Here is a 25683-nt window from a genome sequence, read left to right on the forward strand (position 1 = left end):
GGGAGGCAAGATGAATACTATTGTGTTTAGGGAATTGTAAGTAGTTCAGGTGTTGGGGTATAAAATGCAAGAAGTGATGGGGAGATAGATAAGGTTGTGGGGGGAAGAAAAGTTAGGACCCTGAAGAGCTGTGTAACACACGTAAAGGAATTTGAATTTAAACATTCTAAGTAGTAAGATAAAATGCTAGCTAGTTAGGCAAAATGTTCATTTTGCTTTTGTTCTTGGTAGCAAGTTTAGGGATCAGTAAAAACTCTTAGTTTAGAATTAAGGTAGTCTGTGTGCGGTGAACAGAACATATGTTCTAAAGGGATTTTCATTGCCTCAGATCTAGATATACATTGCATCTAGATAATGGAAAATGATTGCCCTGTAACAGATACAAAGGCACTGAGTATGTGGAAAATACTCAAATAGTGTGTGTTCTTTCACTTATCTCTGAAAATGCTAGTAAGAATAATTTTAGGCCTGGGGCACCTGGGTGGCTCAGCGACTTCGGCTGAGGTCGTTTCCTCATGATTCATGGGTTCAAGCCTTGCATTGGGCTCTGTGCTGACAGCCCAGAGCCTAGAGCCTGCTTCAGATTCTGTGTGTGTCTCTCCCTGTGTCTCCCTGGCTTACATTCTCTCAAAAATAATAAACAAACAAACAAACAAACAAACATTAAAAAATAAAAAAGAATAATTTTAGGGGTGAATTAATGGACTAGTTCACATAATATGTGGTTCAAATGATATGTTATTAAATACTAAGAAAAATAAAGTCAGTACAATTTGTTTTACACTGATTTTTAACATGATAGTTACATATAGAAGTCTTTATAAGCCTATGTTTAAGCGGTTTTTAATACACAATGTATGCATAATACATTTTCACATGAGTTTTCTGCAGCAATTAATTTATATATTTTCTTGGTAAGAGAATAAAAAAATGTAAATTTTGCATTAACAGTCAGATAAAAAAATGCCAAGGTTTAATAATTCACACAAACCTCATTATGGTACTTTGTATTCTTTCAACTTTCTTTAGATGGTCTGTGTCTCTGCCTTTCTTTCATTTATTTAATTCCATGTTATCTTAACTTCCAAATTGCCTTTGATGATTATGACAAACCTGAGGCCACAAGTCCTTTTTTGATCGGTATGTTTTGGATTTTCTTTTTCACATTGTCTTCAGTTTCAAATGTATACTCTCTAGAAACATAACTCTCATTAATTCACAATCACATCATAATACAAACAAAAGTAATAGCAATTTCCAAAGTACTTTGTAGATTACATAAATCCATTATCCCAAGTTTTTAAAACAACATGGATTGCTCCTTTTGCATTAATAATGAAATAGAAACTCAGCAACGCCAAAAGAGTAATCTAAATAATCAGAAAGAAGAGCGGCTAAAAGGTCTCAAATTCAATGCTCTACCAAACATTTAATTACTGGTTTTAACTTGTGAACAAATTGATGATTTTTTCCCCCAAGCTCTTTGCTTTCTTGAAAGGTAAATGTTTGCAACTATTGAAGACAGAAAATATGGTGCAAGAATTAAAACAACCATTATTTGTGAAATAATAATGTAGTTGAAACACATACATTTTCTTGTGTGTTCTAGTGATATTTCAAAAAAATAAAAATAATAAATCAGTAGTTATAGCATATTCTAAATTCACATAAATACATTGGTTCAATGCAGATGACTCAAAAGGTCATATAAGTATTAAAATGTGTAAATTCAGTGAATGCTAATAAAACCATACCATAAATAAATAGGTTTATAATGTGTAAAAATAAGAAAGAAAATTTTATCTTTAGGACATTTATTTGACTAATTATGAAATTTTCAAAGTATAAATTGTATAGAATAATCTATGAGATTCAAATAATGTGTTTTAAATTGAAAAGTTACAATATTTTGAATTATGCTGACAATATATAAAATACCCAATAATTTTATAGGCAGGTTCTAGTCACCACTAACAAAAATATACTTATATTGTATAATCACAAAAAACTTGAAATTTAATTTTGTCATTTCTTGTAATTTGTAGCAGAGAAAATTCAAATTATATGTATATATATATAGATGTTTATAACATGCATTGGTTTTAGTGGCTTAAAAATTTCTCTTTATTTTTATCAATATATGCAATGTTTTATGTATTCATTATATAATAACTTTATAATTCAAATTCTGATACCTAGAATATTTATAAAGTAATATTGGTTTTGTATTAGAATGTGAAATTCAGGGGTTTAATTTTGCACATTTTATATTGTAAACTATCACTGAAAATAGTAAGATATGTGTCTAGTCTGCACTTACTTTAAAACCAGAATTTAGTTGCAGTCAGAAACTAAATAGTGGGCATCTAGGGGGATTTTCTTAATGACTGTCTATGCTTCTAAAATCAGATTCCTAAGTCAGGAAAACGTACTTAAAACCATCTCTCTACATATTATTAAAAGGAACAACTTTCCAACACTTTAATTCACACACATATCCTTTTTCTTCAAAACCCTAAGCAAGTTCTTTATTATCGGGCATTAATTCCAAATAGTAGAATATTTTTAGGAAATCAAGGGAATAAGATTTCTTTTCATAATTGAAAATTATTGTCCTGTTCACTTACCTCACCATCTGTTCTTCTGTTTCGACCTACTCTGTTCGTCATTTGAGCTCTGTTGAGAATCTTTCAGAAGGCATCATAGTTGTATCCAGATGGGGGTCAGCTTGAAAATCCAAACTGCAGCTGTGTTCAAACAGACCATGACACATTCTGTCGATAAACCCCCTCTTTACAAATTCCACGGCATTTTGATGACTCTGATTAGAGCAGCTGCTCTTTGGCTTATATTTTCATGAAATATGCAAGTTTCACATTGTTGTACATGAAAAGTATTATTCTATAGTTCTAAGTGCTTTTATAAAACAGGCTTTTTAATTTCCACACTGATGGCTTTCAAAGTTTTTGTTTGTTAAATATGTGCATCTTATGTTATTCGCTTTATAAATATGATAGTTCTTAAGTTAACAAAATGTGAAATACTTTCATTACCATGTGAAATTCAAATTTGAAATGTAAATCCATTTAAAATATTCATTTGGCTTCTGAATGTTTACTTAATATTTAATGATGATGTCCTTCTGTTGCTAAATTGATTCAAAAATTAAACTACATAGTTTCATTATCACTTAATTGTGATAATCAACAAATATTTATCTAGTACAATTTTAGGTGTATAGTTCAGCTGAAGGTCTCATTATTTGTAACTCGATTAGGGAGACAAGTATAACAACAATAAAACAAAGCAAAATAAATCTAAGCTGCATTAAGTTCTAAATTTTGTGGTACAAAGGGTAATAATAATGAGAAAGTATGATGGCGTATCTTCTAAAACTTTCTTTCACATATGTGTCTTTTTAAATCCTGCCATATTTATTTCATTATTTTTGGTTTAGCAGGTGTTTTCCTTGATAAATTATATACATGTTAGGATGGGATATTTTCTGTTTCATTACAGCCAATGTCACAAATGATCTGCAAGAGTTGAATGTATATCATGCCTTCAACTGCTTTCATTTAGAATTGCAAAGGATAATGGCAGCATGGCCATGGAAATGAGCATCAAAGAAAATAAGAGGTATGAGGAATAAAAGGGCAGTCTTTCCAAAGTCTGAAAACAATAAAACAAACATAGATTGGTCCTGAATGTGAAAGCAAGGATCAGACAGTAACATATATGGAGGAGTTACTGTCACAAAAGTTAGAACATCTATTTTCAAGATAGAATCAGCAGAGCAGATCAAAAACAGCAAGATATTACATGAGCACTCATGAATGAAGAGCACAAAATGAGTCTTCGTTGTATCCAACCTCTGCTTTACTTCTTACCAGCATTTAGAAAGTCAGTTGCCTTTTTGGACATATATTTCCCACTTCTAAATATGATTATGATAATCTTTATCAAATAGGTTTATTGTGAGAATTAATATATGAAATGGGCAAGGCACAAATATTGTGGAAGCATAAAGTGCATGTTACCTATAAATTAAAAAAAAGCAAACTGCACATTGCAATAATATACAAGACTCTTCCATGCAAGTCATTGAGAGTTAAACAAAAGAAAGAGTCCCTGTAATCAACTTGCCCATGAGGAACGCACTGAGACAGGATAGTTGCTTAACAAATATTTGTTAAATAAGAGCTGAACAAGTGAATAGTACAGACAGATTGCTACAAATCTTCATAAGAAATAGAACATTACCCTGTTTCAGATCACTCCAGATTATTTGGAAATATTGAGAGTATTATGGAGGTTTATTTACTTTGTTTTATTGGCTTTGTTTTGTATTTTTCAGATATATAGATATGTCTTGGGCAGATTATTAAATGGAAGGGAGGGTACTCCAAATATCTCCTGGACCATATCTATCTCAATGAGATATATATTTAGTTCATATGTAATAAGTGGTTTTCCAGTTCTTTACTGAATGCATATGGGATCTCCACATTAAACTTTCAGAATTTGATGAGGGATGCCATGTGAAAAGTGATACCTAGATGAGACATATGTTCCAGTTTATTTAGCCTTTTGATGCAAAAAAAGAAAAAAGAAAAAGAAAAAAGAATGGAAGATGGATTGCATTTTGTAGACAAAAGTTTATTATGTCCCAAATCCAAAATGGCTCTAGAAATTAGCATTCCTGTTTCCAGCTGGTAGAAGATGTAGATTTGTAAGTCAAGAGATAGATGCACATCAAATCTAACTTGAAACATTTCTATAGTACCTATACACTCTCAGTGTATGTTTTTTAAAAATTTGGCATGCAAGACTGTTTCATGTATCTACATATAAGATACTGCATTGGTAAATTCTGAACTGAACAAAAGACCCAAAGATACCTAGAGAGGAGGCCGTGTGATGACAGAGTCAGAGATTGGAGTGGCAAATTCATAATCCAAAATGCCAACGATTGCTGGCAAGGCTGAGAGCTAAGGAAAAGGCATGAAACAGACTCTTTCCTAGAGTCTTCCAAGAGAGCATGGCCCTATGAACACCTTGATTTTACACTTTTAGCCTTGAAATTATGAAAGACTACATTTTTGTTATTTAAACTTCACAGTTAATGGTGCCTTGTTACAGCAACTCTAGTAAACTGATACCCATACCAACTCCTCTTACCTTTGAATTGGGCAACAGATTCCTTACTGCTGGGTTAAGTGTTCCCCTTCTGGTTCCCATATAATTCACACTATATTCTCTACACCAGCACTGTCCAGTAGAACTCTCTACAATGATGAAAATATATTTATGTTGTCCAATATGGCAGCCAACAGTCGCATATGGCTATTGAACAGTTGAAAATGACTAGTGCAACTTTCTTGGTCAGCACAGTGGCTATTAATAGAAAGAACAGTTTTAGGGAATGTAATCATATTAAATAACTAAATTTAATTATCTCTGCTTTTGCCATGTCATGACGTCTAGTTTGTCTTAAGATAAAGAATAAAGCATTTAACACTGCCAGTAAGACTCCTCAAACATTTCTGACAGATATTCCTCTTAGCCAAGTATTAATCAGCTTTATCTCCATCTGGCAGCTTTCAGCACACCATGCTCCATTGTACCCCAAGACTTTTGCCCATCAATACTTGTGGTAATTTTATCTCTTCCCTATGATAATTTGTTCCTGTTTAAACTTTGGATGTCAGGTTATTGTCTCTACCCTGAGATGTCAAACTAGACCGTATCTACTTGCAATATGCTACCATCCACCACCCTTTTTTTTGTTGTACTTATCAGAGTTAAATTCATCTTTTGTGTGATTGTATTTTATCTGCTTTCTCAATAAATATCAAACCCATGAAGCTGATAGCATTTATGGTTCTCATCCCACCATTGAAAATGACAACATGGCTAGCAGATGATAGTCATTTAAACTACTAGTTGGAAGGATGAAAAGAATTAAGTCACCTTGACTTTGACATGGGTTTTTAATCAATAATTTGTACTACTTCATTCAATTATCCAACATTTAAGATCTAGAAGTCATCTTGCTTAAGTTTAAAACAGAATCTAACTAAGTCATCTACTACTGATGTGTCGTTAAAAAATTCTATACAAATATAGGGAAAAAAAGCCCAAACACTCTCAATAACATTGGAAGCTAAACTCATAAGCAATTAATACCAAAATCTGGGAGGGACTGATACTAATTAAAAAGCAGATGGAATGGGATTGAGATGAAACCAACCTAGGCATTTGTTTTGGCATACCTAGGCTTTACTCCATGAAAGAGAGAACATACTAAATAGGTAAGAAGGTACTTCATGCCTCTCCTACCATCTGTCCACTGGCTCTAATATCTAGTCTGTCTCCTATGTAGAAAACCTGGCCTCCTTCATTACTTTGTAATGCAGAGAATTACTTGTTTCACCACTCAAAATGCCAGCATAATATTTAACAACCAAAATGTTTTTGTGATAAAAGAAAATAACTTCACTTAATGAGTTAATGCAAAACTGATTAAAACACTGTGCATTAAGGGAATATATATTAGTAAGTTTCAATGTGTGTGGAATATAGGAACATTTTGAGTAAAGGGGTAGTCAGTGTCCTATGATGTAAGAATTACAGAAGAGTAACTTAAGCAACAGTAGAAGTTTTGTATCAAAATATTCTACATGTTCTACTTATATAAAAGACCCATGCAGTGAGGATTGAAAAAAGACACAAGTCAATGGAAATGTGGTTGATACTGCTATATAATAGACAGCAAACTAGGAGATATTCAAATCTACCTTCCAGGTGAGTATGTGAGTTAAGTAATAAACCAGACAACATTGATTTGAGTTACTCCTCATACATTGATTTAAATGTCCTCACATACAACACAAATTTTATGATACAAAGAGTTTAGTAGTTTTTCTTTCCCACATTCACCTTCTACCTTGCACACATTTGCCAATTTTTGTAATCTTGGTCTTACATTATTGTCTTGTATACCACATAATTCAAAATAAACTGTGGTGTTCAAAATAAACTTGGACATATCTCACCATTTCACAGAAATAGTAATGAGTCTAGAAGAAAGCTAATTAGAAAAACGTAATAAATAAAAGGGTAGAGTAAATGAATCTGAAAGACCCATAGAAGCAGATACTTCTAAAGCAGAATCATTTGGATGCAGGATCTGGTTTCAGGTCACTGTCCTAACTCAAATCACTATAAATGAATTTTGCTTCTGTAAAGAGACAATAAGCTAAGAAAGCAAAATGAGGAAGGGATGATGAATGCTTGCCAGTAAACTGAGGCATAGTAGTAGTTAATGGAAAAGTAGAACTGAAAAAGAAACTAGTCTTTCGGTAGAAGAGAACTGATTCTGTGGAAAGATTAAATCAATAATATGGAAGGCAAACTTGAATAGCATTCCCAGAATACAGAATATAAGTGCAAAGGGATAAACATGATGAGAAAGAAAATGATGTGTAACAACAGGAAACAAGGCCCAACACATAGAAAATTTGGATTTTGAGGGAGAACTCAAAAATATTTTTAAAATTCACAACGTGCTTGGATCGAATCTTTCTCATATATAAGATAAAAATTGTGTACAAGCCAGTATGTGCCAGATCACTACAATTCAAGCAACTACAATAATTAAAAGGCCAATACAATAGAGACACTCTAAAAATACAACTGGGATTATGATCACAAAAAACATTCAGGTAGATAAAATTGTATGCAGAAAGATAAAATTCAGGGTAAACTGAGACTGTGCTGCAATACCAAACACTAGTGAAAATGGAATTATGCTAGCTGATTTTACAGTTTTGAGAGCCAGTTTTATGATCCCTCAATTTATTTTTACATATTCAATTGTAAGAGTAACTAAAACAGATTTTTATTTATGAAAAGGCTTGTAAAATAGACCTCCCCTGAAGCACTGTTGACAAAAATATCCTTAAAGATGGATTCCAACTAAATAAAATACTATCATTTACTGAAGCGTGTTAGTCACCCTTCTAAGAACATTATGTGCATTAATTTAATGCGTATGACAGCCCTAAGAGTAAGTTACTATTCTTCTCCTCATTTTATAGACTAGGAACCAAAAACAGAGTATCTAAGTAATTTTCCCAAGGTTACATGCCTGGTAAATGATAAAAATTGCATTTGAAATCAGACACTTTCAATCTAAAGCTGGTGACATAGCATCATGTTATTCTACTACGTTAATTATAATAAAAGAGCTGAAAATTGGGTGATGGGAAATACAAATGAAAAGAATGGGTGGTAAAAACCGAGACTCTTTACATCTGAAATAATTCCATACTATGTCTGTACAAATGTTTATTAGAACACAATGCAAAATAATTAACGTAGGATTGTTTTTATTTTTTTTTTTATTTTTTTTTTTATTTTTTTTTAACGTTTTTTATTTATTTTTGGGACAGAGAGAGACAGAGCATGAACGGGGGAGGGGCAGAGAGAGAGGGAGACACAGAATCGGAAACAGGCTCCAGGCTCCGAGCCATCAGCCCAGAGCCTGACGCGGGGCTCGAACTCACGGACCGCGAGATCGTGACCTGGCTGAAGTCGGACGCTTAACCGACTGCGCCACCCAGGCGCCCCATGTAGGATTGTTTTTAGTTGTGATCCCATTTCCTTGTTGATGAAGGAGAACAGACTCTACTCTTCCAATATTTTCTTTGCTCGCTATAATCCAACTCTAGGAGGATCCTTGAAGTGCTAAATTGTTTGGAGGTTTTATGAAGTAGAATAAGAAGAAGTGAGGGGTGCCTGTGTGGCTCAGTTGATTAAGCAATGGACTCTGGACTTCCTCTCAGGTCATGATTTCACAGTTCCTGGGTTTGAGCCCTATGTCAGGCTCTGTGGAACGCATTTGGGATTCTCTCTTCCTCTCTCTTTGTCCCTTCCCTGCTCTCTTTCTCTCTCTCAAAATAAATAAATAAACATTAAAAAAAAAGAACCAGTAGAAGTGGGAGGAACAGATAAGGGGTAAAAAGCAAGTTAGGGAAAAGAAAAAAAGTCTGGGGGCAATTTTTTGTTGTGTACATGAAAGGAGAAGGATAAAAGAAATTCAGTGGATACAGAGTGTTGATGAGGAAAAATGTAAGATGATTTTAATGAATGCTTTAGGGGATATACATTTCCCTTACATTTTGTGTATGATTATGCACGTGAAACAAAATTAAATATCTTTAGGTGTGAGATCTCCTGAAGGTATGTTATAAACCTCAGTGTAACCACCACAAAAATACAATTTTCAAATTAAAATTCTATTTAAGAAAACATCCAAATAGTGAAAAACACACTGGAAAGGAAGGTCAGAGAAACAACAAAGAAAAAAAAAAGGAGAAAATTTGAAAACCAAACTAAAATAGTAGGCACAAACCCAGTCATATCAATAATTACACATATATATGTATGCATTATTGCATACATATAATAATCAAAGGCAGAGATTTTCAGAATGGATAAATAAAATAAATCCTAATTTTATATGGTCTCTAACTGATACACTTTAAATATAATTTCACTTTTGAGCACTTTTATCACAAACTCCGTAAAATTATTTGGAGAGGTTTCCATTTATTCTGTGCTCTGATTCAGTTTAAATTATAATCTTAAAAATTGGCAAAACTGCACTCTGTCTTTACATTATAATGATTACATGTAATACACACTTACATGAGAAGGCTCCAAGACTGTTATAATTTTAGTCTTAGTCAATTATATGTTTTATAAAAAATAGGAAAGTGTCAAAAAAGAAAAGTTTCTGCATTTGTGCATTTATTTACCATTTCTTATGCTCTTTGTTCTGTTATAGGAACTCAGAGGGCCATCTGGTATCCTTTCCCTTTCAGCTGAAACAATTTTGTTGAGCTTTCTTTTAGTTCAGTTGTTCTGGTCACAGATTCTTTTTGTTTTATTTCTATCAAAAATGTCTTTATTTTACTCTCAGTCATGAATTACATTATCACTGAAATTACAATTTGGAATTGATATCTTTTTTCCTTCATCAGTTTAAAAATTTCCACTCTCTCTTGTCTCCATCATTTTTGATTGACTCATTAATTGGACTGCTGTTCCATTGTGTGCTATATATCATTTTCCTTTTGCTGCTATCACAATTTTCTTTTTATCTCTGACTTTAAACACTTTGACTATGAGGTGCCTAGTATGGCCTTGTTCAGGTCTATTTGTATGTTCAATTTTATTTTTCAATATCTATCTACAAATCCTCTCCTAAGAATTTGGGAAGTTTTCACCCATGGCATCTTTCTTTTTAATTAAAAAAAAATTAGTGTTTATCTATTTTTGAGAGAGAGAGAGACAGAGCACGAGCAGGGTAGGGACAGAGACAGAGGGAGACACAGAATCTGAAAAGGCTCCAAGCTCTGAGCTGTCAGCACAGAGCCCTATGTGGCGCTCAAAACCACAAACTGTGAGATCGTGACCTGAGTTGAAATCGGATGCTTAACTGACTGAGCCACCCAGGCACCCACACCCACGGCATCTTTTAAGAATTTTGTTTTCTGGGGCACCTGGGTGGCTCAGTTGGTTAAGTGACCAACTTCAGCTCAGGTCATGATCTGACACTTGGTGAGTTCAAGCCCCACATCAGGCTCTGTGCTGACCACTCAGAGCCTGGAGCCTTCTTCAGATTCTGTGTCTCCCTCTCTTTCTGCCCCTCCCCCACTTGCACTCTTTCTCTCTCTCTCTCTCTCTCTCAAAAATAAACACTAAAAACATTTAATTAATTTTTTTTAAAGAATTTTTTTCTGTCCTATCCTCTTTTTCTGTCATTCTAGTTCCATGCACTTTTGACCTTGTGATGCCATTAAACATATACTTGAGACCCCAGGTATTATTTGAAATATTGTTTCTTTCTGTTCTTTATCTTGGATTGTTTCTATTGTTCTTCTATCAAATTCATTTAGTCATTCTTCTGTCCTGTTCATTTGGCTAAGTCTACCCTAGTATAATTTTTTAAAGTTTATTTAGTTATTTTCAGAGAGAGAGAGAGAAAGAGGCAGAGAGAGAGGGAGGGAGAGAATCCCAACCAGCCCCTGCGCTGTCAGTGCAAAGCCCAATGCAGGGCTTGAACTCACAAGACTGTGAGATCATCTCCTGAGCCGAAGTTGCACACTTAACCGACTGAGTCACCCAGGTGCCTCTACTCAGTAAAGTTTTAATTTCAGAAATTCTATTTCTTACTTCTAGAGTTTCCATCTCTTCTTATTATTATTACTATTTATATTTGAGAAAAATACAGAGTGTTTAATTTGATTCAAGGAGAGAAACATGTGAATTTTAATATTGCTATATTTATTTAAAAAGGAAAGACATTAAAACATTCATTAAAATATGATCTCCAGAAAAGATTATGAATGGGTGCTTTTATACACTGATGTTTTAAAAATATTGGCAAAATAAGAAAGTCCTTAGCTACATAGTGTAACTCACTAACAACTTGAGTCTTAATTTTTGAATCTAAATTTTGAACCTGATTTTAATAAGCCAGTTATTAACATACATTCTTGTCTTCAATCTAGTTGTGATTGTCTTCTCTCATCTCTCAATACCAGCCTACCAAATATGTAATGAAAGTGGGACACATGCAATATTTAGTGAATCGTCATCATAAGATAATTCCATATTTGAATTCAATGCTTTGTGGAAATGTTACCCTTTAATAGAGCACAAAATTATTATTTCATAATTTGAAATAATATTTTGTTAACAGTTTCATGCACCTACAAACACATTATTTCTGTGGGTGGAAAACATTAAAAAATTCTTTATAGTAGGGCTACCAAGAGTTCTAAATAATTGAATGTGAATTATGTTTCTCAAGCTTCATTGATCAAGGGATTATTTTTCCAGGAATACTTAATGGATCCTGTATTTATTAAAGCTTCCATTCGAGGAAAACTAGTTTATAAATATTTCTCCTCTTGCTTATACCTAAAATTATATAAAGCATATTTTATTCACTTTCTGAAATGCTACCAATGATTTAAAAACAAATCTTTCAGTGATGACTGATATTTTGCTGTTGTTCTGATTTTGTGTGTATCTTAGCTCTTTGAAATGTGTGAATACTTAATTTTAGCTCATATTCTGAAAGCAAAACACTTGACATTCAGTGGCTTTTAGAATCTAGGATAAGATAGCCTTTCAACATATTCCATGCATAACATTTGACATTTTAAAAGAGCATTTAAAAAACTCCCTCTTTCAACTTTTAGACATTGCATTGTGAGGGCATGATGTCTGACATTGTTGCAACCATCTTGTGATAATGAGGGTGGAGAGAGAGAGAGGGAAAGAGGAAGAGGAACACAGGACAGATACAGCTGTTTATTTTCTTATGCATTAGTAAGGTCAATAGGCCTGTATATAACCAGAATTTCTTGCTCAAGGCTGTAGCAAATGCCTGATAATCTTAACATATGGTGCTTTTTTTCACTTTAGAAAAATCTGGGGGGTCACTTCATTGTGCTGTGGGCAGTAGCATCTAAATATTGCCTCCTTAAACTCATCAGCAGAGAATTGGTTTCTGAAACCAACTTTATTATTATTATGAGAGGAAAATGGAGGGTCCCATGTCTTGCACTATTACATTTACTATGCTTAACTTCTGCATATTGAATAGCATAATGCTTTTCTTTTCTTTTGTTTCTTAATGTTTATCATTTTTTGAAAGAAAGAGAGAATGCATCTTTACAAACAGACAGGGGGCAGGGAGAGAGGGAGACAGAGAATCCGAAGTGGGCTCTTCACTGACAGCAGAGACCCCAGTGTGGGGCTTGAACTCAGGAATCACAAGATCATAACCTGAGACAAAGTCAGGTGATTAGTTGACTGAGCCACCCAGGCAACTTATTTTCATTTTTGCTATAATGCTCTTATTTTCATTTTTGCCTACTTTCTTTAACCATCTAAGTCACTTCCACAAGTAATATTATCAGCATTTTCTTTATTCACCTAGTAGGTGGTTTATTTGATTTATGAAGATTATGTATTTCTTATATCTTTTTAGTCTTAATTTGACAATTAAAGGAAACCATATATGACTTTGAGATTTCTCAGTGTTTAGATCTTAGACTGAAGACTTTTCATTATGTCAGTGTGATATTAATGGTACATTCAGTCTTGTCCTTATTAAAATTGACAGTTTTTCTTTTCTTTATTTTTTAATTCTAAATCCTCATACACAGTATTGGCAAAGAAAAATGTGCAAGAATTACAAGGCTATATTTATTAAAATCATCTCCATTCTTTGATCTTTCTAACTCAACATGATATCCTGCAGGATTTGACATCTAAGAGGAACAAAAGACTGCATTCATCAGTAGGATGAGACTGTATCCTGTATTCGTCAGAATATGAAAACTGGAAATTGTAATCAATAAAGCACCCTTTACTACAGTCAGCCACTTTGCAGTGTTAGAGGGTTTGGATGATAATTTACAGGTTGGTGTACATAGTATTACAATAAAGCAGTGGATAATGACTCTTAACTGTTATGTGGGGAAGGCAGAAGGAATTACCACTTGCCTTGGGAACAAAAATCAAAATATGTAACGAGTTTCAGCTCAGAGTTTGTAGTTGTTTTTTTCTTCATAAAGAATCTGAAACTTAAAAAGTTTTTTTCAAACTTCAATAGTTTTTTTTTAACTTCATATGATTAAAATGTTATAAAAACCTATTAGAAATGATAAAATGTGGACGAATACCAAAGCATATTGAGAATTGTATTTGTTTACTACAGACTTTGCTTTGGCATCCTGTCAGCATAAATGAACTAATCTGCTTATAAAAAATGACAGAAGGGTTAGATTATATTATTTTCATGGTACATACAGATATATGTAATAGCTAAAATATATAGTAGTCACCCCTCTCCATAAATTTGAATCTGCTTTTTCTAACCTTTGATATGGTCTCTTGGAAAACCCCTTGTTTCATCCCTTGGATTTAACATTCAACATTACTTACTTGGCTAAGAACCACATCTTTTTCCACGGATAAAATAAAAAAAGCCCTCTATTATTTTCTGAGAAACTATTCTGACCGGGTATTAGAATGTCAGGCTGATACACACTGGGTCTAGGGAAATGGAGAAATTGCTAACCTAGTTGCCTTATGTGTGATGCTATGTGTAACATAGAACACCCAGATTCCAGTTTTCCCAAGTCAGATTACATAGAAACTTAAAGGCTTTATCAAGCAAACTCCTTAAGACATATTCTTTTAAAATTCTCTATTTTAGATATTAAAAACATGCAAAAATGTATTCATTAAATTTGTAATGTTTTAAAAAAGTTTTCAAAATATATATATAGTCATGCAACCATCACTACAATTATACATCACTGTAATTAGACTATTTCCATCAAATTAAAATGTCTACTCTGGCTTCTTCGCAGTCATGTCTTTCCTAATTATGGCCCCTCACATCTGATTTTAGTTCATAGAGTTTTGCTTTTCCCAGAATGTCATAAAAATTCAGTTAAATGGCTTGGAGTGTTTTGTATATAAAGTATTTTACGTATCCTAATGCTTTTGAGCTTTATCCATATATCAGGAGTGCATTCTTTTTAATTGTTGAGTATTATGCCTTTGAATGGAGAAACCACAATCTTTTTATCCATATACATCAAGTGTTAGAAATTTGGTTTATTCCCAATTCTGGATATTGTATGCAATATTTTAATTTATATTATTATCACCAAAAATATTTAGTTGTAGTTTGTTTGTTTGTTTGTTTTGTTGTTGTTGTTTTCTTTTGGTTTTCCTTATGATGTCTTTCTGCTCTTGATGTGTTACACTGTCAGGGTAATATCAATGTAACATTGCTTTCACAGAGAGATTTGGGAATTATTTCTACCTCAGGAAGAATTTTTGCAGAACTGGTATTATTTCTTTCTTAAATAGTTAGTAGGATCCATTGTTGAAGTCATCTGCATCTGCAGTTTTATTTACAGGAAAAATTTTAGTTATGGATTCAATTTCTTTAATTAATATGAAAATATGCATATCTATTTTTGTTGATTGAATTTAGGTAAATTCTTTATTGACTATAATATTCTATATTGCTATTTCATAAATATCTAGCATGAAGTGTTTAGACCTTTGAAGTGTCATATGTGTTTATTCTTTTTTGTTAAGATACGGATTGTCTGCCATACATCAGTAGTCAGTTTTCTTAGCCATACACAATAGAGCTGTTTCTTTTAGAGCAGGCACAGAGGTACTCCGGGTATTAAAGTTCAAAGTATCTTTTCCCATGAACCAGATAATAACTATAAGTTGTATTTATGACCCTGAGCCAGAGTACAGTCTTGACAACCTTCAATCATCTCGTATCTTTTTTTTTTTTTTTTTTTTTTTTTCAACATTTATTTATTTTTGGGACAGAGAGAGACAGAGCATGAACGGGGGAGGGGCAGAGAGAGAGGGAGACACAGAATCGGAAACAGGCTCCAGGCTCCGAGCCATCAGCCCAGAGCCTGACGCGGGGCTCGAACTCACGGAGTGCGAGATCGTGACCTGGCTGAAGTCGGACGCCCAACCGACTGCGCCACCCAGGTGCCCCAATCATCTCGTATCTTAAAATACCTTGAAACTTTTGAAATATATTGGCCAGTTATATATAGAAGTCCTTTAATTTGGATTTTCTGATGACTTTCTCATCATTAAATTAAAGCTATACATTATTAAGTAGGATACTATGGAAGTTGTGTTATCTCACAACCTCAATTGGGGGTACATTAAGTCTGTATATGTTACTAGTGCTATTGATCATTTGCTTAAGGTGGCATCTGGCATGATATGAACTTAATATTTTTTCCCTTGGAACTTATGAGATGTGTTGGGGAGATATCTTGACACTATGTAAATACTTTATTTCTGCTTAAATATTCACCTTTTAAATTTATCATCCATCAGTGCCTGTAGCAATTATTCCTGGGTTATTCTAAAGGTGGTATTTATTTTCTTTTACATCTATGAACCAAAATTCTTCTGTAAAAAAGAGTTGTTACTTCTGTGTATTTATTCAGTTATTTTTTTCGTACAATTATGGATTCACATTTTTGGCTCTTTCAGGCTGATTCTTATGACATTTTTATTATTTATTTGTTTAGCAGTCCCTTGTATGAAATACAATGTGTTTGCAAATTTCTTTTTGTCTTTAGACTTAAAATATTTACCCAAGCCAATTCCTGTCTTTCTAATCCCTTTCAGAGTAGTTCTGTGATTCATTTGTAATACAGTTAGAGTCACTTATTACAGTCTACACTTCCTTGCCAAACATTCTAGTAGATTTTTTTAGATTTCCCATTCAGTAAAATTTACATTTTGTGGTGTACAGTTTTATGAATTTCAAAAAATGCAAATAGTTGTTTATAATAACACAGTTACATGCAAAATTTAATATTAACTGCAAAATGGTATTCCTTTATATTAAACACATTCCATTCTCCTCCAAATCTTGACGAGAACTAATTTTTTTTTGTCCCTATAGTTTTGCCTTTACTAGAGTGTTCTATAAAGGAAGCATATTTTGTTAGCCTTTGGGTCTAGAAGAACCGCTTAGAAATACCTTAAGAATTTTCACTTAGAAAAATGCATTTATTATTCATTACTGCTGTTGTAACAGTTGTTAGTTTGCTCTTTTTCATTTCTGAGAAATATTCCATTGCATAAATGTCTTAGTATATCCACTGTATTAGGGTTCTCTGATCTCCTTGGATTTGTGGTTTGATGTGTGTCATTGATTTTAAGAAGTCTGTAGACATTGTTTTCTCAAACGTCTCTTCCACCCTATTCTCTCATTCTCTTCTCAAATTTAGAGTACACGTAAATTAGATGGATTGATAATGTCCCATGACTTTTGGATAATCTCTTCTTGTATTTTTTTCACTCACTTTTCTCTTTGTGTGTCTTTTTCAATAATCTATATTGACTTATCTTCAAGTTCACTGAATCTTTCCTTAACTGTGTTTAGAATACAGATGCACACATCAAAAGCATTTCCTATTTTTTTTACTCTGTATATTATTTTTAGCATTTTTGCTTCATTGTTTCTTATAATTTCTGTCTGTTGAAATTGTCCATTTGAGTTTGCTTATTGAACCACCTTTTCCAATAGAGCATTTACCACAATATTAATAATAGTTATTTTATAGTCTCTCTTACTATAACTTTGTCATAATTAAGTGTGGTTCTGATGATTGCCTCATCTCTTCAGAGTGGGTCTTTCTTTGCCTTTTCATATGCCTTGCAATTTTCCTGAATCCAGGCATCCTATCAGGACTGTAGAGATGAGTTTAAAAGCTTTTATGCCCGACAATGGTCATGGCCTTCCTTCTGACAGAACTTTATTGTAGGTGTTTGAGATAATCTAGGTTTAGAAATTGGAGCAGGTCTGAAGGTTGTTGTTGCTATGGCTACCACCACTATGCCCTAGGTTGAGTGTCTGTTCTTAAAAAAATAAAATGTATCCTTAGGTGTCAAATGTTCTTACTTTTGGAATTGAAAAAAAAAAGTACAATTGATTTTTAATGTCAAGAATATAGTTAATAATCCAAGGATTATTTTCTTCCTAAGAAAAGCCAAACCTAAATCTCAGTAAACATATTGCTTCAAAGAAGGAAGCACACAAAACCTTACAACATGCCTTCTCACGGTAAATGTTCAGTTATTTATTTGAAATGCATTTAAAAAGCTTCATAAAATAGACTTGAAAAGAAGAATGGTTAGATAATAAATAAAGTGGATAATATATATTACAGATTCTGTTAACTCGAATTATCAGTAAAACTCAAATATACAATAATTTTACTGTGCTCAAATTGGACATAAAATAATTCAAACTGTATTAACTAAGAAATGTCTATTATTATATAATACCCTTGTTTTAAAATGTATAATTATATTACATTATTGTATAGGTTGGTATTAAAGAGCTATTTTTAAAAATGTATAGATATAATGCATATATATTTTCAGCGTAATGTCTGAAATAAAAAAGAAATCAAGTAATTAAATCAATAAGGAATTTTACTCAGCTTTTAACACAGAGAGTATTTCTCATACAATTTTTTAAAAAAAATTTTGATATTAGGTGAAATTTGTGTTATAATTGACTACAGAATTTGACTGAATTTTCAGAAGAACAATAAAAAGAACATGTAGGGCATGTGATGATTTAATATACCCAAAATAAATAATACACTACAATCCCTTACCACCACCATATTTAAGATAATTAATAAATCTAGTTTAATTAATGAAAATAACTTAGACTTAGTGTTTAAAATACTAGTATATTAAAAACTTATATTAAAGAATGCTGTTGTAGAGGTTGATGGGTGGGGATGGGTTAAATAATAATGGGGATTAAGGAAGGGACTTGGTGTGATGAGCAAGTGTTGTATTTGAGTGTGAAATCACTCAGTTCTACACCTGAAACTAATATTACACTGTATGTTAACTAACTGGAATTTAAATAAAAACTTGAAAAAAAATCATCATCATCCTGAAAAAAAAGAATTCTGTTCTATTTTTTACCCTTCATGATTATACAAAGGAGTAGAAAATAATTGAAATTGTTGTCTGATATGTTTCATTAGTTGTTATTATTAATAATTTATAATCTATTGAATCTGTAGAGTAATTCATCCATGTTAAAAATAGTGGCATAAAATATTTTTATTTTAAATCTTTATAAATATAATATATTGGCAAATATCTACATTTGATCTTTCAGTGGATAATATCTACTTATGTATAATCTCTGCAACAAACCTCTGGGTTCAGAAGTAGACAGTTCTTATCCAAATTTTATCAGAATATAAGAATTGAAAAAAGATCTGTTCGAGAAAAAGAAAATAGTGAAATGATTTGAAATTGACAGGAGTATATATTGACCTAAAATATGGCTTGACAAGTTGAATTTAACTTGCAGTTTTAAGGTTAGCATACAGAAATGAAATGAGGAAGAACTTCTATAGAAATATTTATCAGCGAACTATATGCACACAATGGAATTTGCATAAGATTTTTCCGATAAGTCATAGTTTAAGAAAACTAGGAAGATTAAGGTTATTTTTATTTTTGATTCCAATTTAACAACTAAAATTCCATCTCATTACCATTAATTTGTCTTCACATTCTAGATTAAGTAAAATTATCACACAGCACAGTATGCGCTGTTTACCTGACTCAACATTTGCAAATTTCAGTTTCCTCAAGTTCCCTCAGCTTTAACTCTCAGTCCACATTCTGATGATGCAACTACTAATTGTAATTGTGCTTTTCTAGAACTCATTTTATAATTTTATTTATTTATTTATGTATTTATTTTTTAGAGGGAGAGAGAGAAAGCTCATGTGTGCTAGCATTGGGAAGGGATAGAGAGAGGAGACAGAGGATCTGAAGTGTGTTCTGCACTGAAAGCAAAGAGCCTGATGTGCAGTTAAGAACTCACGAACCCTGAGATTATGACCTGAACCAAAGTCAGATGCTTAACCAACTGAGCCTTGTAGGTGCCCTACTGTAACTAATTTTAATATCTTATACATTTACATTCCTCCTGGTGGCAGAGACCAAATTTTCCATCAATTCAAATATACTGTCTTTTAGTAGAGCTTCATCATATTTTTTAGGAAAGCTTATATACCCTAAGGTGACATATTTGAAGACACTGAAATACCTTACCATCACCATATTTAAGATAATTAATAAATCTAGTTTAATTAATGAAAATAACTTAGACTTAGTGTTTAAAATTCTAGTATATTAAACACTTATATTAGAGAATGATGTTATAGAGGACTTTAAAGTCATCTTTACTAAAATTCCATATCATTCCTTAAGTCTTTAAAGTCATCTCTCCTTTTAGGTGTCATGGATAAGTTCACGATCCTGTCTGCCCTTGGCTATCTGTCCATGTGGCTATCTGTTAATAAATCATTTGTTATTGTACGTTAACTATATTCTTCCTTTCTGCAGAATCTATCTTTTCTTTGTCTGCCACACTGTGGGCATGAGAACTTGTCTTCTGCTTCTGTATTCAGAGAAGCATGTAAGTCACTGCTGGGTTATCTTCCCAGACTTACTGTGCATTCATTGATTCTCTGAGGTTTTCTGGCTCCGGTGATCAGAATTCAGGGCCCCTAATCATGAAACCTAATAACTTATCTTGCTACTTACTTGCCATCTTTTATTTCTTCCTCTTAGCAATGGGAATATTGTGCTAATACAAGAAAAGTGCATCAGAGTGGCTGGTTTGTTGTTTGTTTGTTTTTTTCATGATCATGGTTTTGCTTTGTTTCTCAAGTATGTCATTAATTCCTGAAGTATTTACCAAGTTACTTTTGTCCCCTTAGAGCCCAGGTTTGAAAACCAAAGACATGTATGATTAGTATTTCATTTTCTAGACTATATGACTATCAGGTTAGATGATTATTGGAAATGGGGCTAATTGGAAGCTACTATTACTCTTGTTGGTTGTACTGTTTGTTTTTGTTAATGTTAGGGCTGTTGGACCTTGTTTAGCTTAACATACATGTCGAGGAAAAAGAAGGGTTGAAGTGAGACATCAGAGGAGCCCTAATGCCACATAGAATTTCAAGGAGATTTATAAAATTGTTTCATTTGTACTTTAAAAAAGCAAGAAGGAGACCATTTTTGAATGGCTTTGCTGTCTCCTTGCTTTGTAGATATTAAAAGATGGTTCAGTAGAATGTTGCCCACTTCTGCCAATGTCCTGGTATTTCATGTGCTTAGTGGCCACAGTGATGTGGACCCTCATTCTGTATCCACACAGTATACTTTTCCAAGGGCAAAGCCTGGACCTTGGCATCATATAGAGTTTTCCATGTCTGAAATTTCACACTTTCTAATCACAATTGATTTCCGGTTAGCTTAGGGTTTACCACTGAATATTTACCTAAGGTGATAGCCTCAGTCTGGGTTTCCCTGAAAAGTATAGCCTGAGGAAAGAACTTATATGTGCATCGTTTTTGTGGAAAATAAGCTCGAAGAACATATGAGGAACTTGAGAGAGGAGTGAAGGAATGAGGAAAAGGTAGTACTAGACGTGTTACTCAGTATTATTAGCATCACTGGAAAACTGGACATTACTCCTACCTGAGACCTTTTAAGGAGGATAGAGACTGCTTCTCAGAAGTGTGCACTGGAGTACTGGGCAGGAAGAAGTACTTACCCATCGGCTTTTGTTTCCACTGAGTGGTGATTGGCTACAGTATTAACATATTTTAGTTTTACATATCTGTGTGCTGAGTGGGCTTCCTCCAGAGTCCACTTCATCAGAGAAAGCCCAGAGCAGAGAGTAATACTGTGCTGTTGGCATAGCAGAAAATATTGTAGATAACTTGATTTCAGACATTCCTGAAACTGTCTGCAAAAGCTGTGGAAGAACCAGAGAGGAAGCAAGCAAAGGTGGTGTGACAACAAAAGCTGTCACGGAGTGACACCTTTCTTCTGAAGGCCACAGAAGATTGGTTAAAATAAAAAAAAAAAGTTTTAGTAAAGAAAGAAACATAAGATTTATGCTTGATTACAAAAAAAAAAAAAAAAAAGCATTACCAACTTGTAGAAGATTGACTAGAGAGCAAGGTAGAATAAAAATAGATCTAGGGAGACCTGTCTGGATTATAAGGGCCTAAATTACTTCAGAAAGCTAAGTTTATTATCAAATTTCTATTGATTTATTTGTTCTGATTTCAATATTCTCATAATTTACAATTACTGTGTAAAAGTTAAAAATTAAGAGAACATATTTCTTTCATAGTATTTCTGGAATATGGGTGCTCATATTTCTATCGAATAGGATATACAGATAATGTGTTTTTCTCATTTCTTTGCTAAAAATTCACTTCTAAAAGTATAATTTAATCAGTTCATTCACAAGCTCTAAATTCCATCAGTGTCCAAACTGGAGTTGAATTAGGCTCAAGTTGAAAACTAGATAGTTCAAACCCTATGCTTACCCCCAAACCTTGGAATAGCTCAAGTTGCTGGTGTTGTGCATGACCAAGGGAGATGAAAGACATAAAGGTTAAAAAGACAGAAGTTTAGGTATCCCAAAATAGGCCCACCATCATAGAATTAGCCCTTAAATACATCATCACCATACCAAGGCCTAGAATCATTTCTTTTTCTTGCTTGTTTCTCATAGCACATCATGTGACTTCTTTAATTTCAGAACTAAATTTGAAGTTGCTGAAAATAGCCTGCAGAGAAGTTTAGTGAATGATAAGTGGAAACAAAAAATGGAAAAGAGCACCAATGTCAAAACTCTCTATTTAAACATCATCACTTAAAATCTTACGAAATCTTCCAATCCATTAGCATGGAATGTTTTTCCATTTCTTTGTATCTTCTTCAATTTCCTACATAAGTTTTCTATAGTTTTCAGCATACATATCTTTTACATTTTTGGTTAGGTTTATTCCTAGGTATTTTATGGTTCTTGATACAATGGTAAATAGGACTGATGTCTTGATTTCTCTTTCTGTTGCTTCATTATTGGTGTGTAGAAATGCAACCAATTTCTGTACATTGATTTTGTATCCTATGACTTTGCTGAATTTGTGTATCAGTTCAGAAGCTTTTTGGTGAAGTGTTTCAGGTTTTCCACGTAGAGTATCATGTCATCTGCAAAAAGTGAAAGTTTGACTTCTTTTTTGCCAATTTTCATGCACTTTATTGATTTTTTTTTTGTCTGATTGCTGATACTAGGACTTCCATGCTCATGGATTGGAAGAATAAATATAGTTAAAATGTCAATACTACCCAAAGCAATATACATATTCAATGCAATTCCAATAAAAATTGCATCAACATTCTTCTCAAAGCTAGAAAAAATAATCCTAAAATTTGTATGGAACCAAAAAAGACCCTGAATAGCCAAAGTAATGTTGAAAAAGAAAACCAAAGTGGGAGGCATCGCAATCCCAGACCTCAAAAGCTGTATTACAAAGCTGTAATCATCAAGATGATATGGTATTGGCACAAATCAGACCCATAGACCAATGGAATAGAATAGAGAACCCAGCATTGGATCCACAAATGTATGGCCATCTGATCTTTGACAAAGCAGGAAAGAGTATCCAATGGAAAAAAGACAGTCTCTTTAGCAAATTGTGCTGTAAGAACTGGACAGTAACACACAGAAGAATGAAACTGGACCCCTTCTTACAGCATACACAAAAATAAACTCAAACTGGATGAAAGACCTAAATGTCAGACAGGAAACCATCAAAAGTCTAGAGGAGAAAACAGGCAACAACCTCTTTGATCTCAGCCACAGTAATTTCGTGCTCAACACGTCTCCAAAGGCAAGGGAGTTAAAAGCAAAAATGAACTATTGGGACCTCATCAAGATAAAAAGCTTCTGCACTGCAAAAGAAACAGTCAACAAAACTAAAAGGCAACTGACAGAATGGGAGAAGATATTTGCAAGTGACATATTGGATAAAGGGTTAGTATCCAAAATCTTTAAAGAATTTACCAAACTCAACACCCAAAAAACAAATAATCAAGTGAAGAAATGGGCAGAAGACATGAATAGACACTTTTCCAAAGAAGACATCCAGATGACAAACAGACACATGGAAAGATGCTCAATGTCACTCATCCTCAGGGAAATACAAATCAAAGCCACACTGAGATACCACCTCACTCACACTGGTCAGAGTGGCTAAAATGAACAAATCAGGAAACAACAGGTGCTAGTGAGGATGTGGAGAAATGGGAACCCTCTTGCACTATTGGTGGGAATGCAAACTGGTGCAGCCACTCTGGAAAACAGTGTGGAGGTTCCTCAAAAAATTAAAAATAGAACTACCATATGACCCAGAAATAGCACTACTGGGAATTTATACAGAAGATACAACAATGCTGATTCGAAGGGGCACCTGCACTCCAATGTTTATAGCAGCACTTTCATAATATAATAGCCAAATTATATAAAGAGCCTAAATGTTCATCAACTGATGCATGGATAAAGAAGATGTGGTTTATATATACAATGAAATACTACTTGGCAATGAGAAAGAGTGAAATCCTGTCATTTGAAGCAATGTGGGTGGAACTGGAGGGTATTATGCTAAGTGAAATAAGACAGTCAGAAAGACAGATATCATGTGTTTTCATTCATATGTGGATCTTGAGAAACTTAACAGAAGACCATGGGGAAAGGAGGGGGGAAAATAGTCACAGACAGAGAGCAAGGCAAACCATAAAGACACTCTTAAATACAGAGAACAAACTGAGGGTGGATGGGGAGGCAGGGAAGAGGGGAAAATGGGTGATGGGCATTGAGGAGGGCACTTGTTAGGATGAGCACTGGGTGTTGTATGTAAGCACCGAATCACAGGAATCTACCCCCAAAACAAAACCATGAGCACACTGTATGCACTGTATGTTAGCCAACTTGATAATAATTTATATTTAAAACAAAAACAAACAACAAAAACCCCAAAGCAAACAAAAAAAAAATCTTATGAAATCTTAAGTTATTAACTACATTTTTTATCACAACCAAAATCCAAATAACTTCTATTTAATTGAAATTTTCTGTAAGAAACTATTTCAAAAAATACCTTATAAGAGATAGATAAAAAATTTAGATACAAATATTGTTTCCTTTTTATGATAATTGGAAACATAATTACTGTACAGCATTTTAAATAATTGTATGCAAAAAGAAGAAATGTATTCACCTATATTCTAACTTCAAAACAATTTATGAATGATTGATTTTCCACAAGTATACACATGAACATTGTTTATGTTTTTACATTTCTCAGTAAAATTAGAGATGTTTAGTAAACAGCCATATTTTACATAATAATGACTTGTACTATCTTTGGTTTTTATTTTTCCAATGAAATCATTCACAAATCCTCCTTATTTTTTAATTATTTTAGCAAGTACCTCATTACCCTTTTTCTCCACCTATTTCAAATTTAAGTCTTAGTACTTTAATTACACATAGATGAAACTCCTAAACCACAGGGCTTTCAGTTCTTTGGACTTGTCTGTTCTAGTGATCTTGTCCATTATACCTCAGGTTCACTTCTTTTCAGACTTTGGCAATACCAATAAATGCAACCCTTGTATAGTATCAACTTATACACTCCACTCTCTGACCACTATTTCCTGTATTTTTTGCTCACTATCTATTACCATGAAGTCAACAATTTTTCTACATTGTCAGATTTTCATAGTCTCTTCTTCTCCTATGGTCTTCTCACCCCTGTTTACTCAGGTTAAGTTCCATGGCGAATCTGTATAAGCATTCTTACATATCTTACATACAACTGAAAATAATTTGCTCTTCTGTTAGGTTTTCTTACTTGATTAGCAACATCCTAATGCTATTTAAATCAACTCTTCACTAGTTTTGTGACTGCTACAGTGAACCGAACCTGAATGTGGCCAGAGAAAAACATACAAGTATACAGTAGTGAGTGATCTCACTTTAAATTTATAATGATAAATCTGTTTGTGAGCAGTCATACTGCATTTCCCTAGATCATTGATTTGTTTTCTCCCCTATAAACTTCACCACACTTTCTACTTTCTCTTCATATTTCCAAACTTTATCAGCCA

General features: G+C 33.3%; 2 long non-coding RNA genes across 2 annotated transcripts in view; both read left to right on the forward strand.

The window, feature by feature from the left end:
- Window positions 1-25683, forward strand: part of LOC132681929 (uncharacterized) — a 292491-nt gene that overhangs the window by 119758 nt on the left and 147050 nt on the right. The window lies entirely within an intron of this gene.
- On the forward strand, window positions 6705-13461 carry LOC132681930 (uncharacterized). Its single transcript, XR_009611332.1, has 2 exons — window positions 6705-6807; window positions 13346-13461. It is a non-coding gene; the product is annotated as an uncharacterized LOC132681930 (long non-coding RNA).

Source organism: Panthera onca, chromosome A1, assembly GCF_046562875.1.
Source record: "Panthera onca isolate mPanOnc1 chromosome A1, mPanOnc1 haplotype 2, whole genome shotgun sequence".
NCBI lineage: Eukaryota > Metazoa > Chordata > Mammalia > Carnivora > Felidae > Panthera > Panthera onca.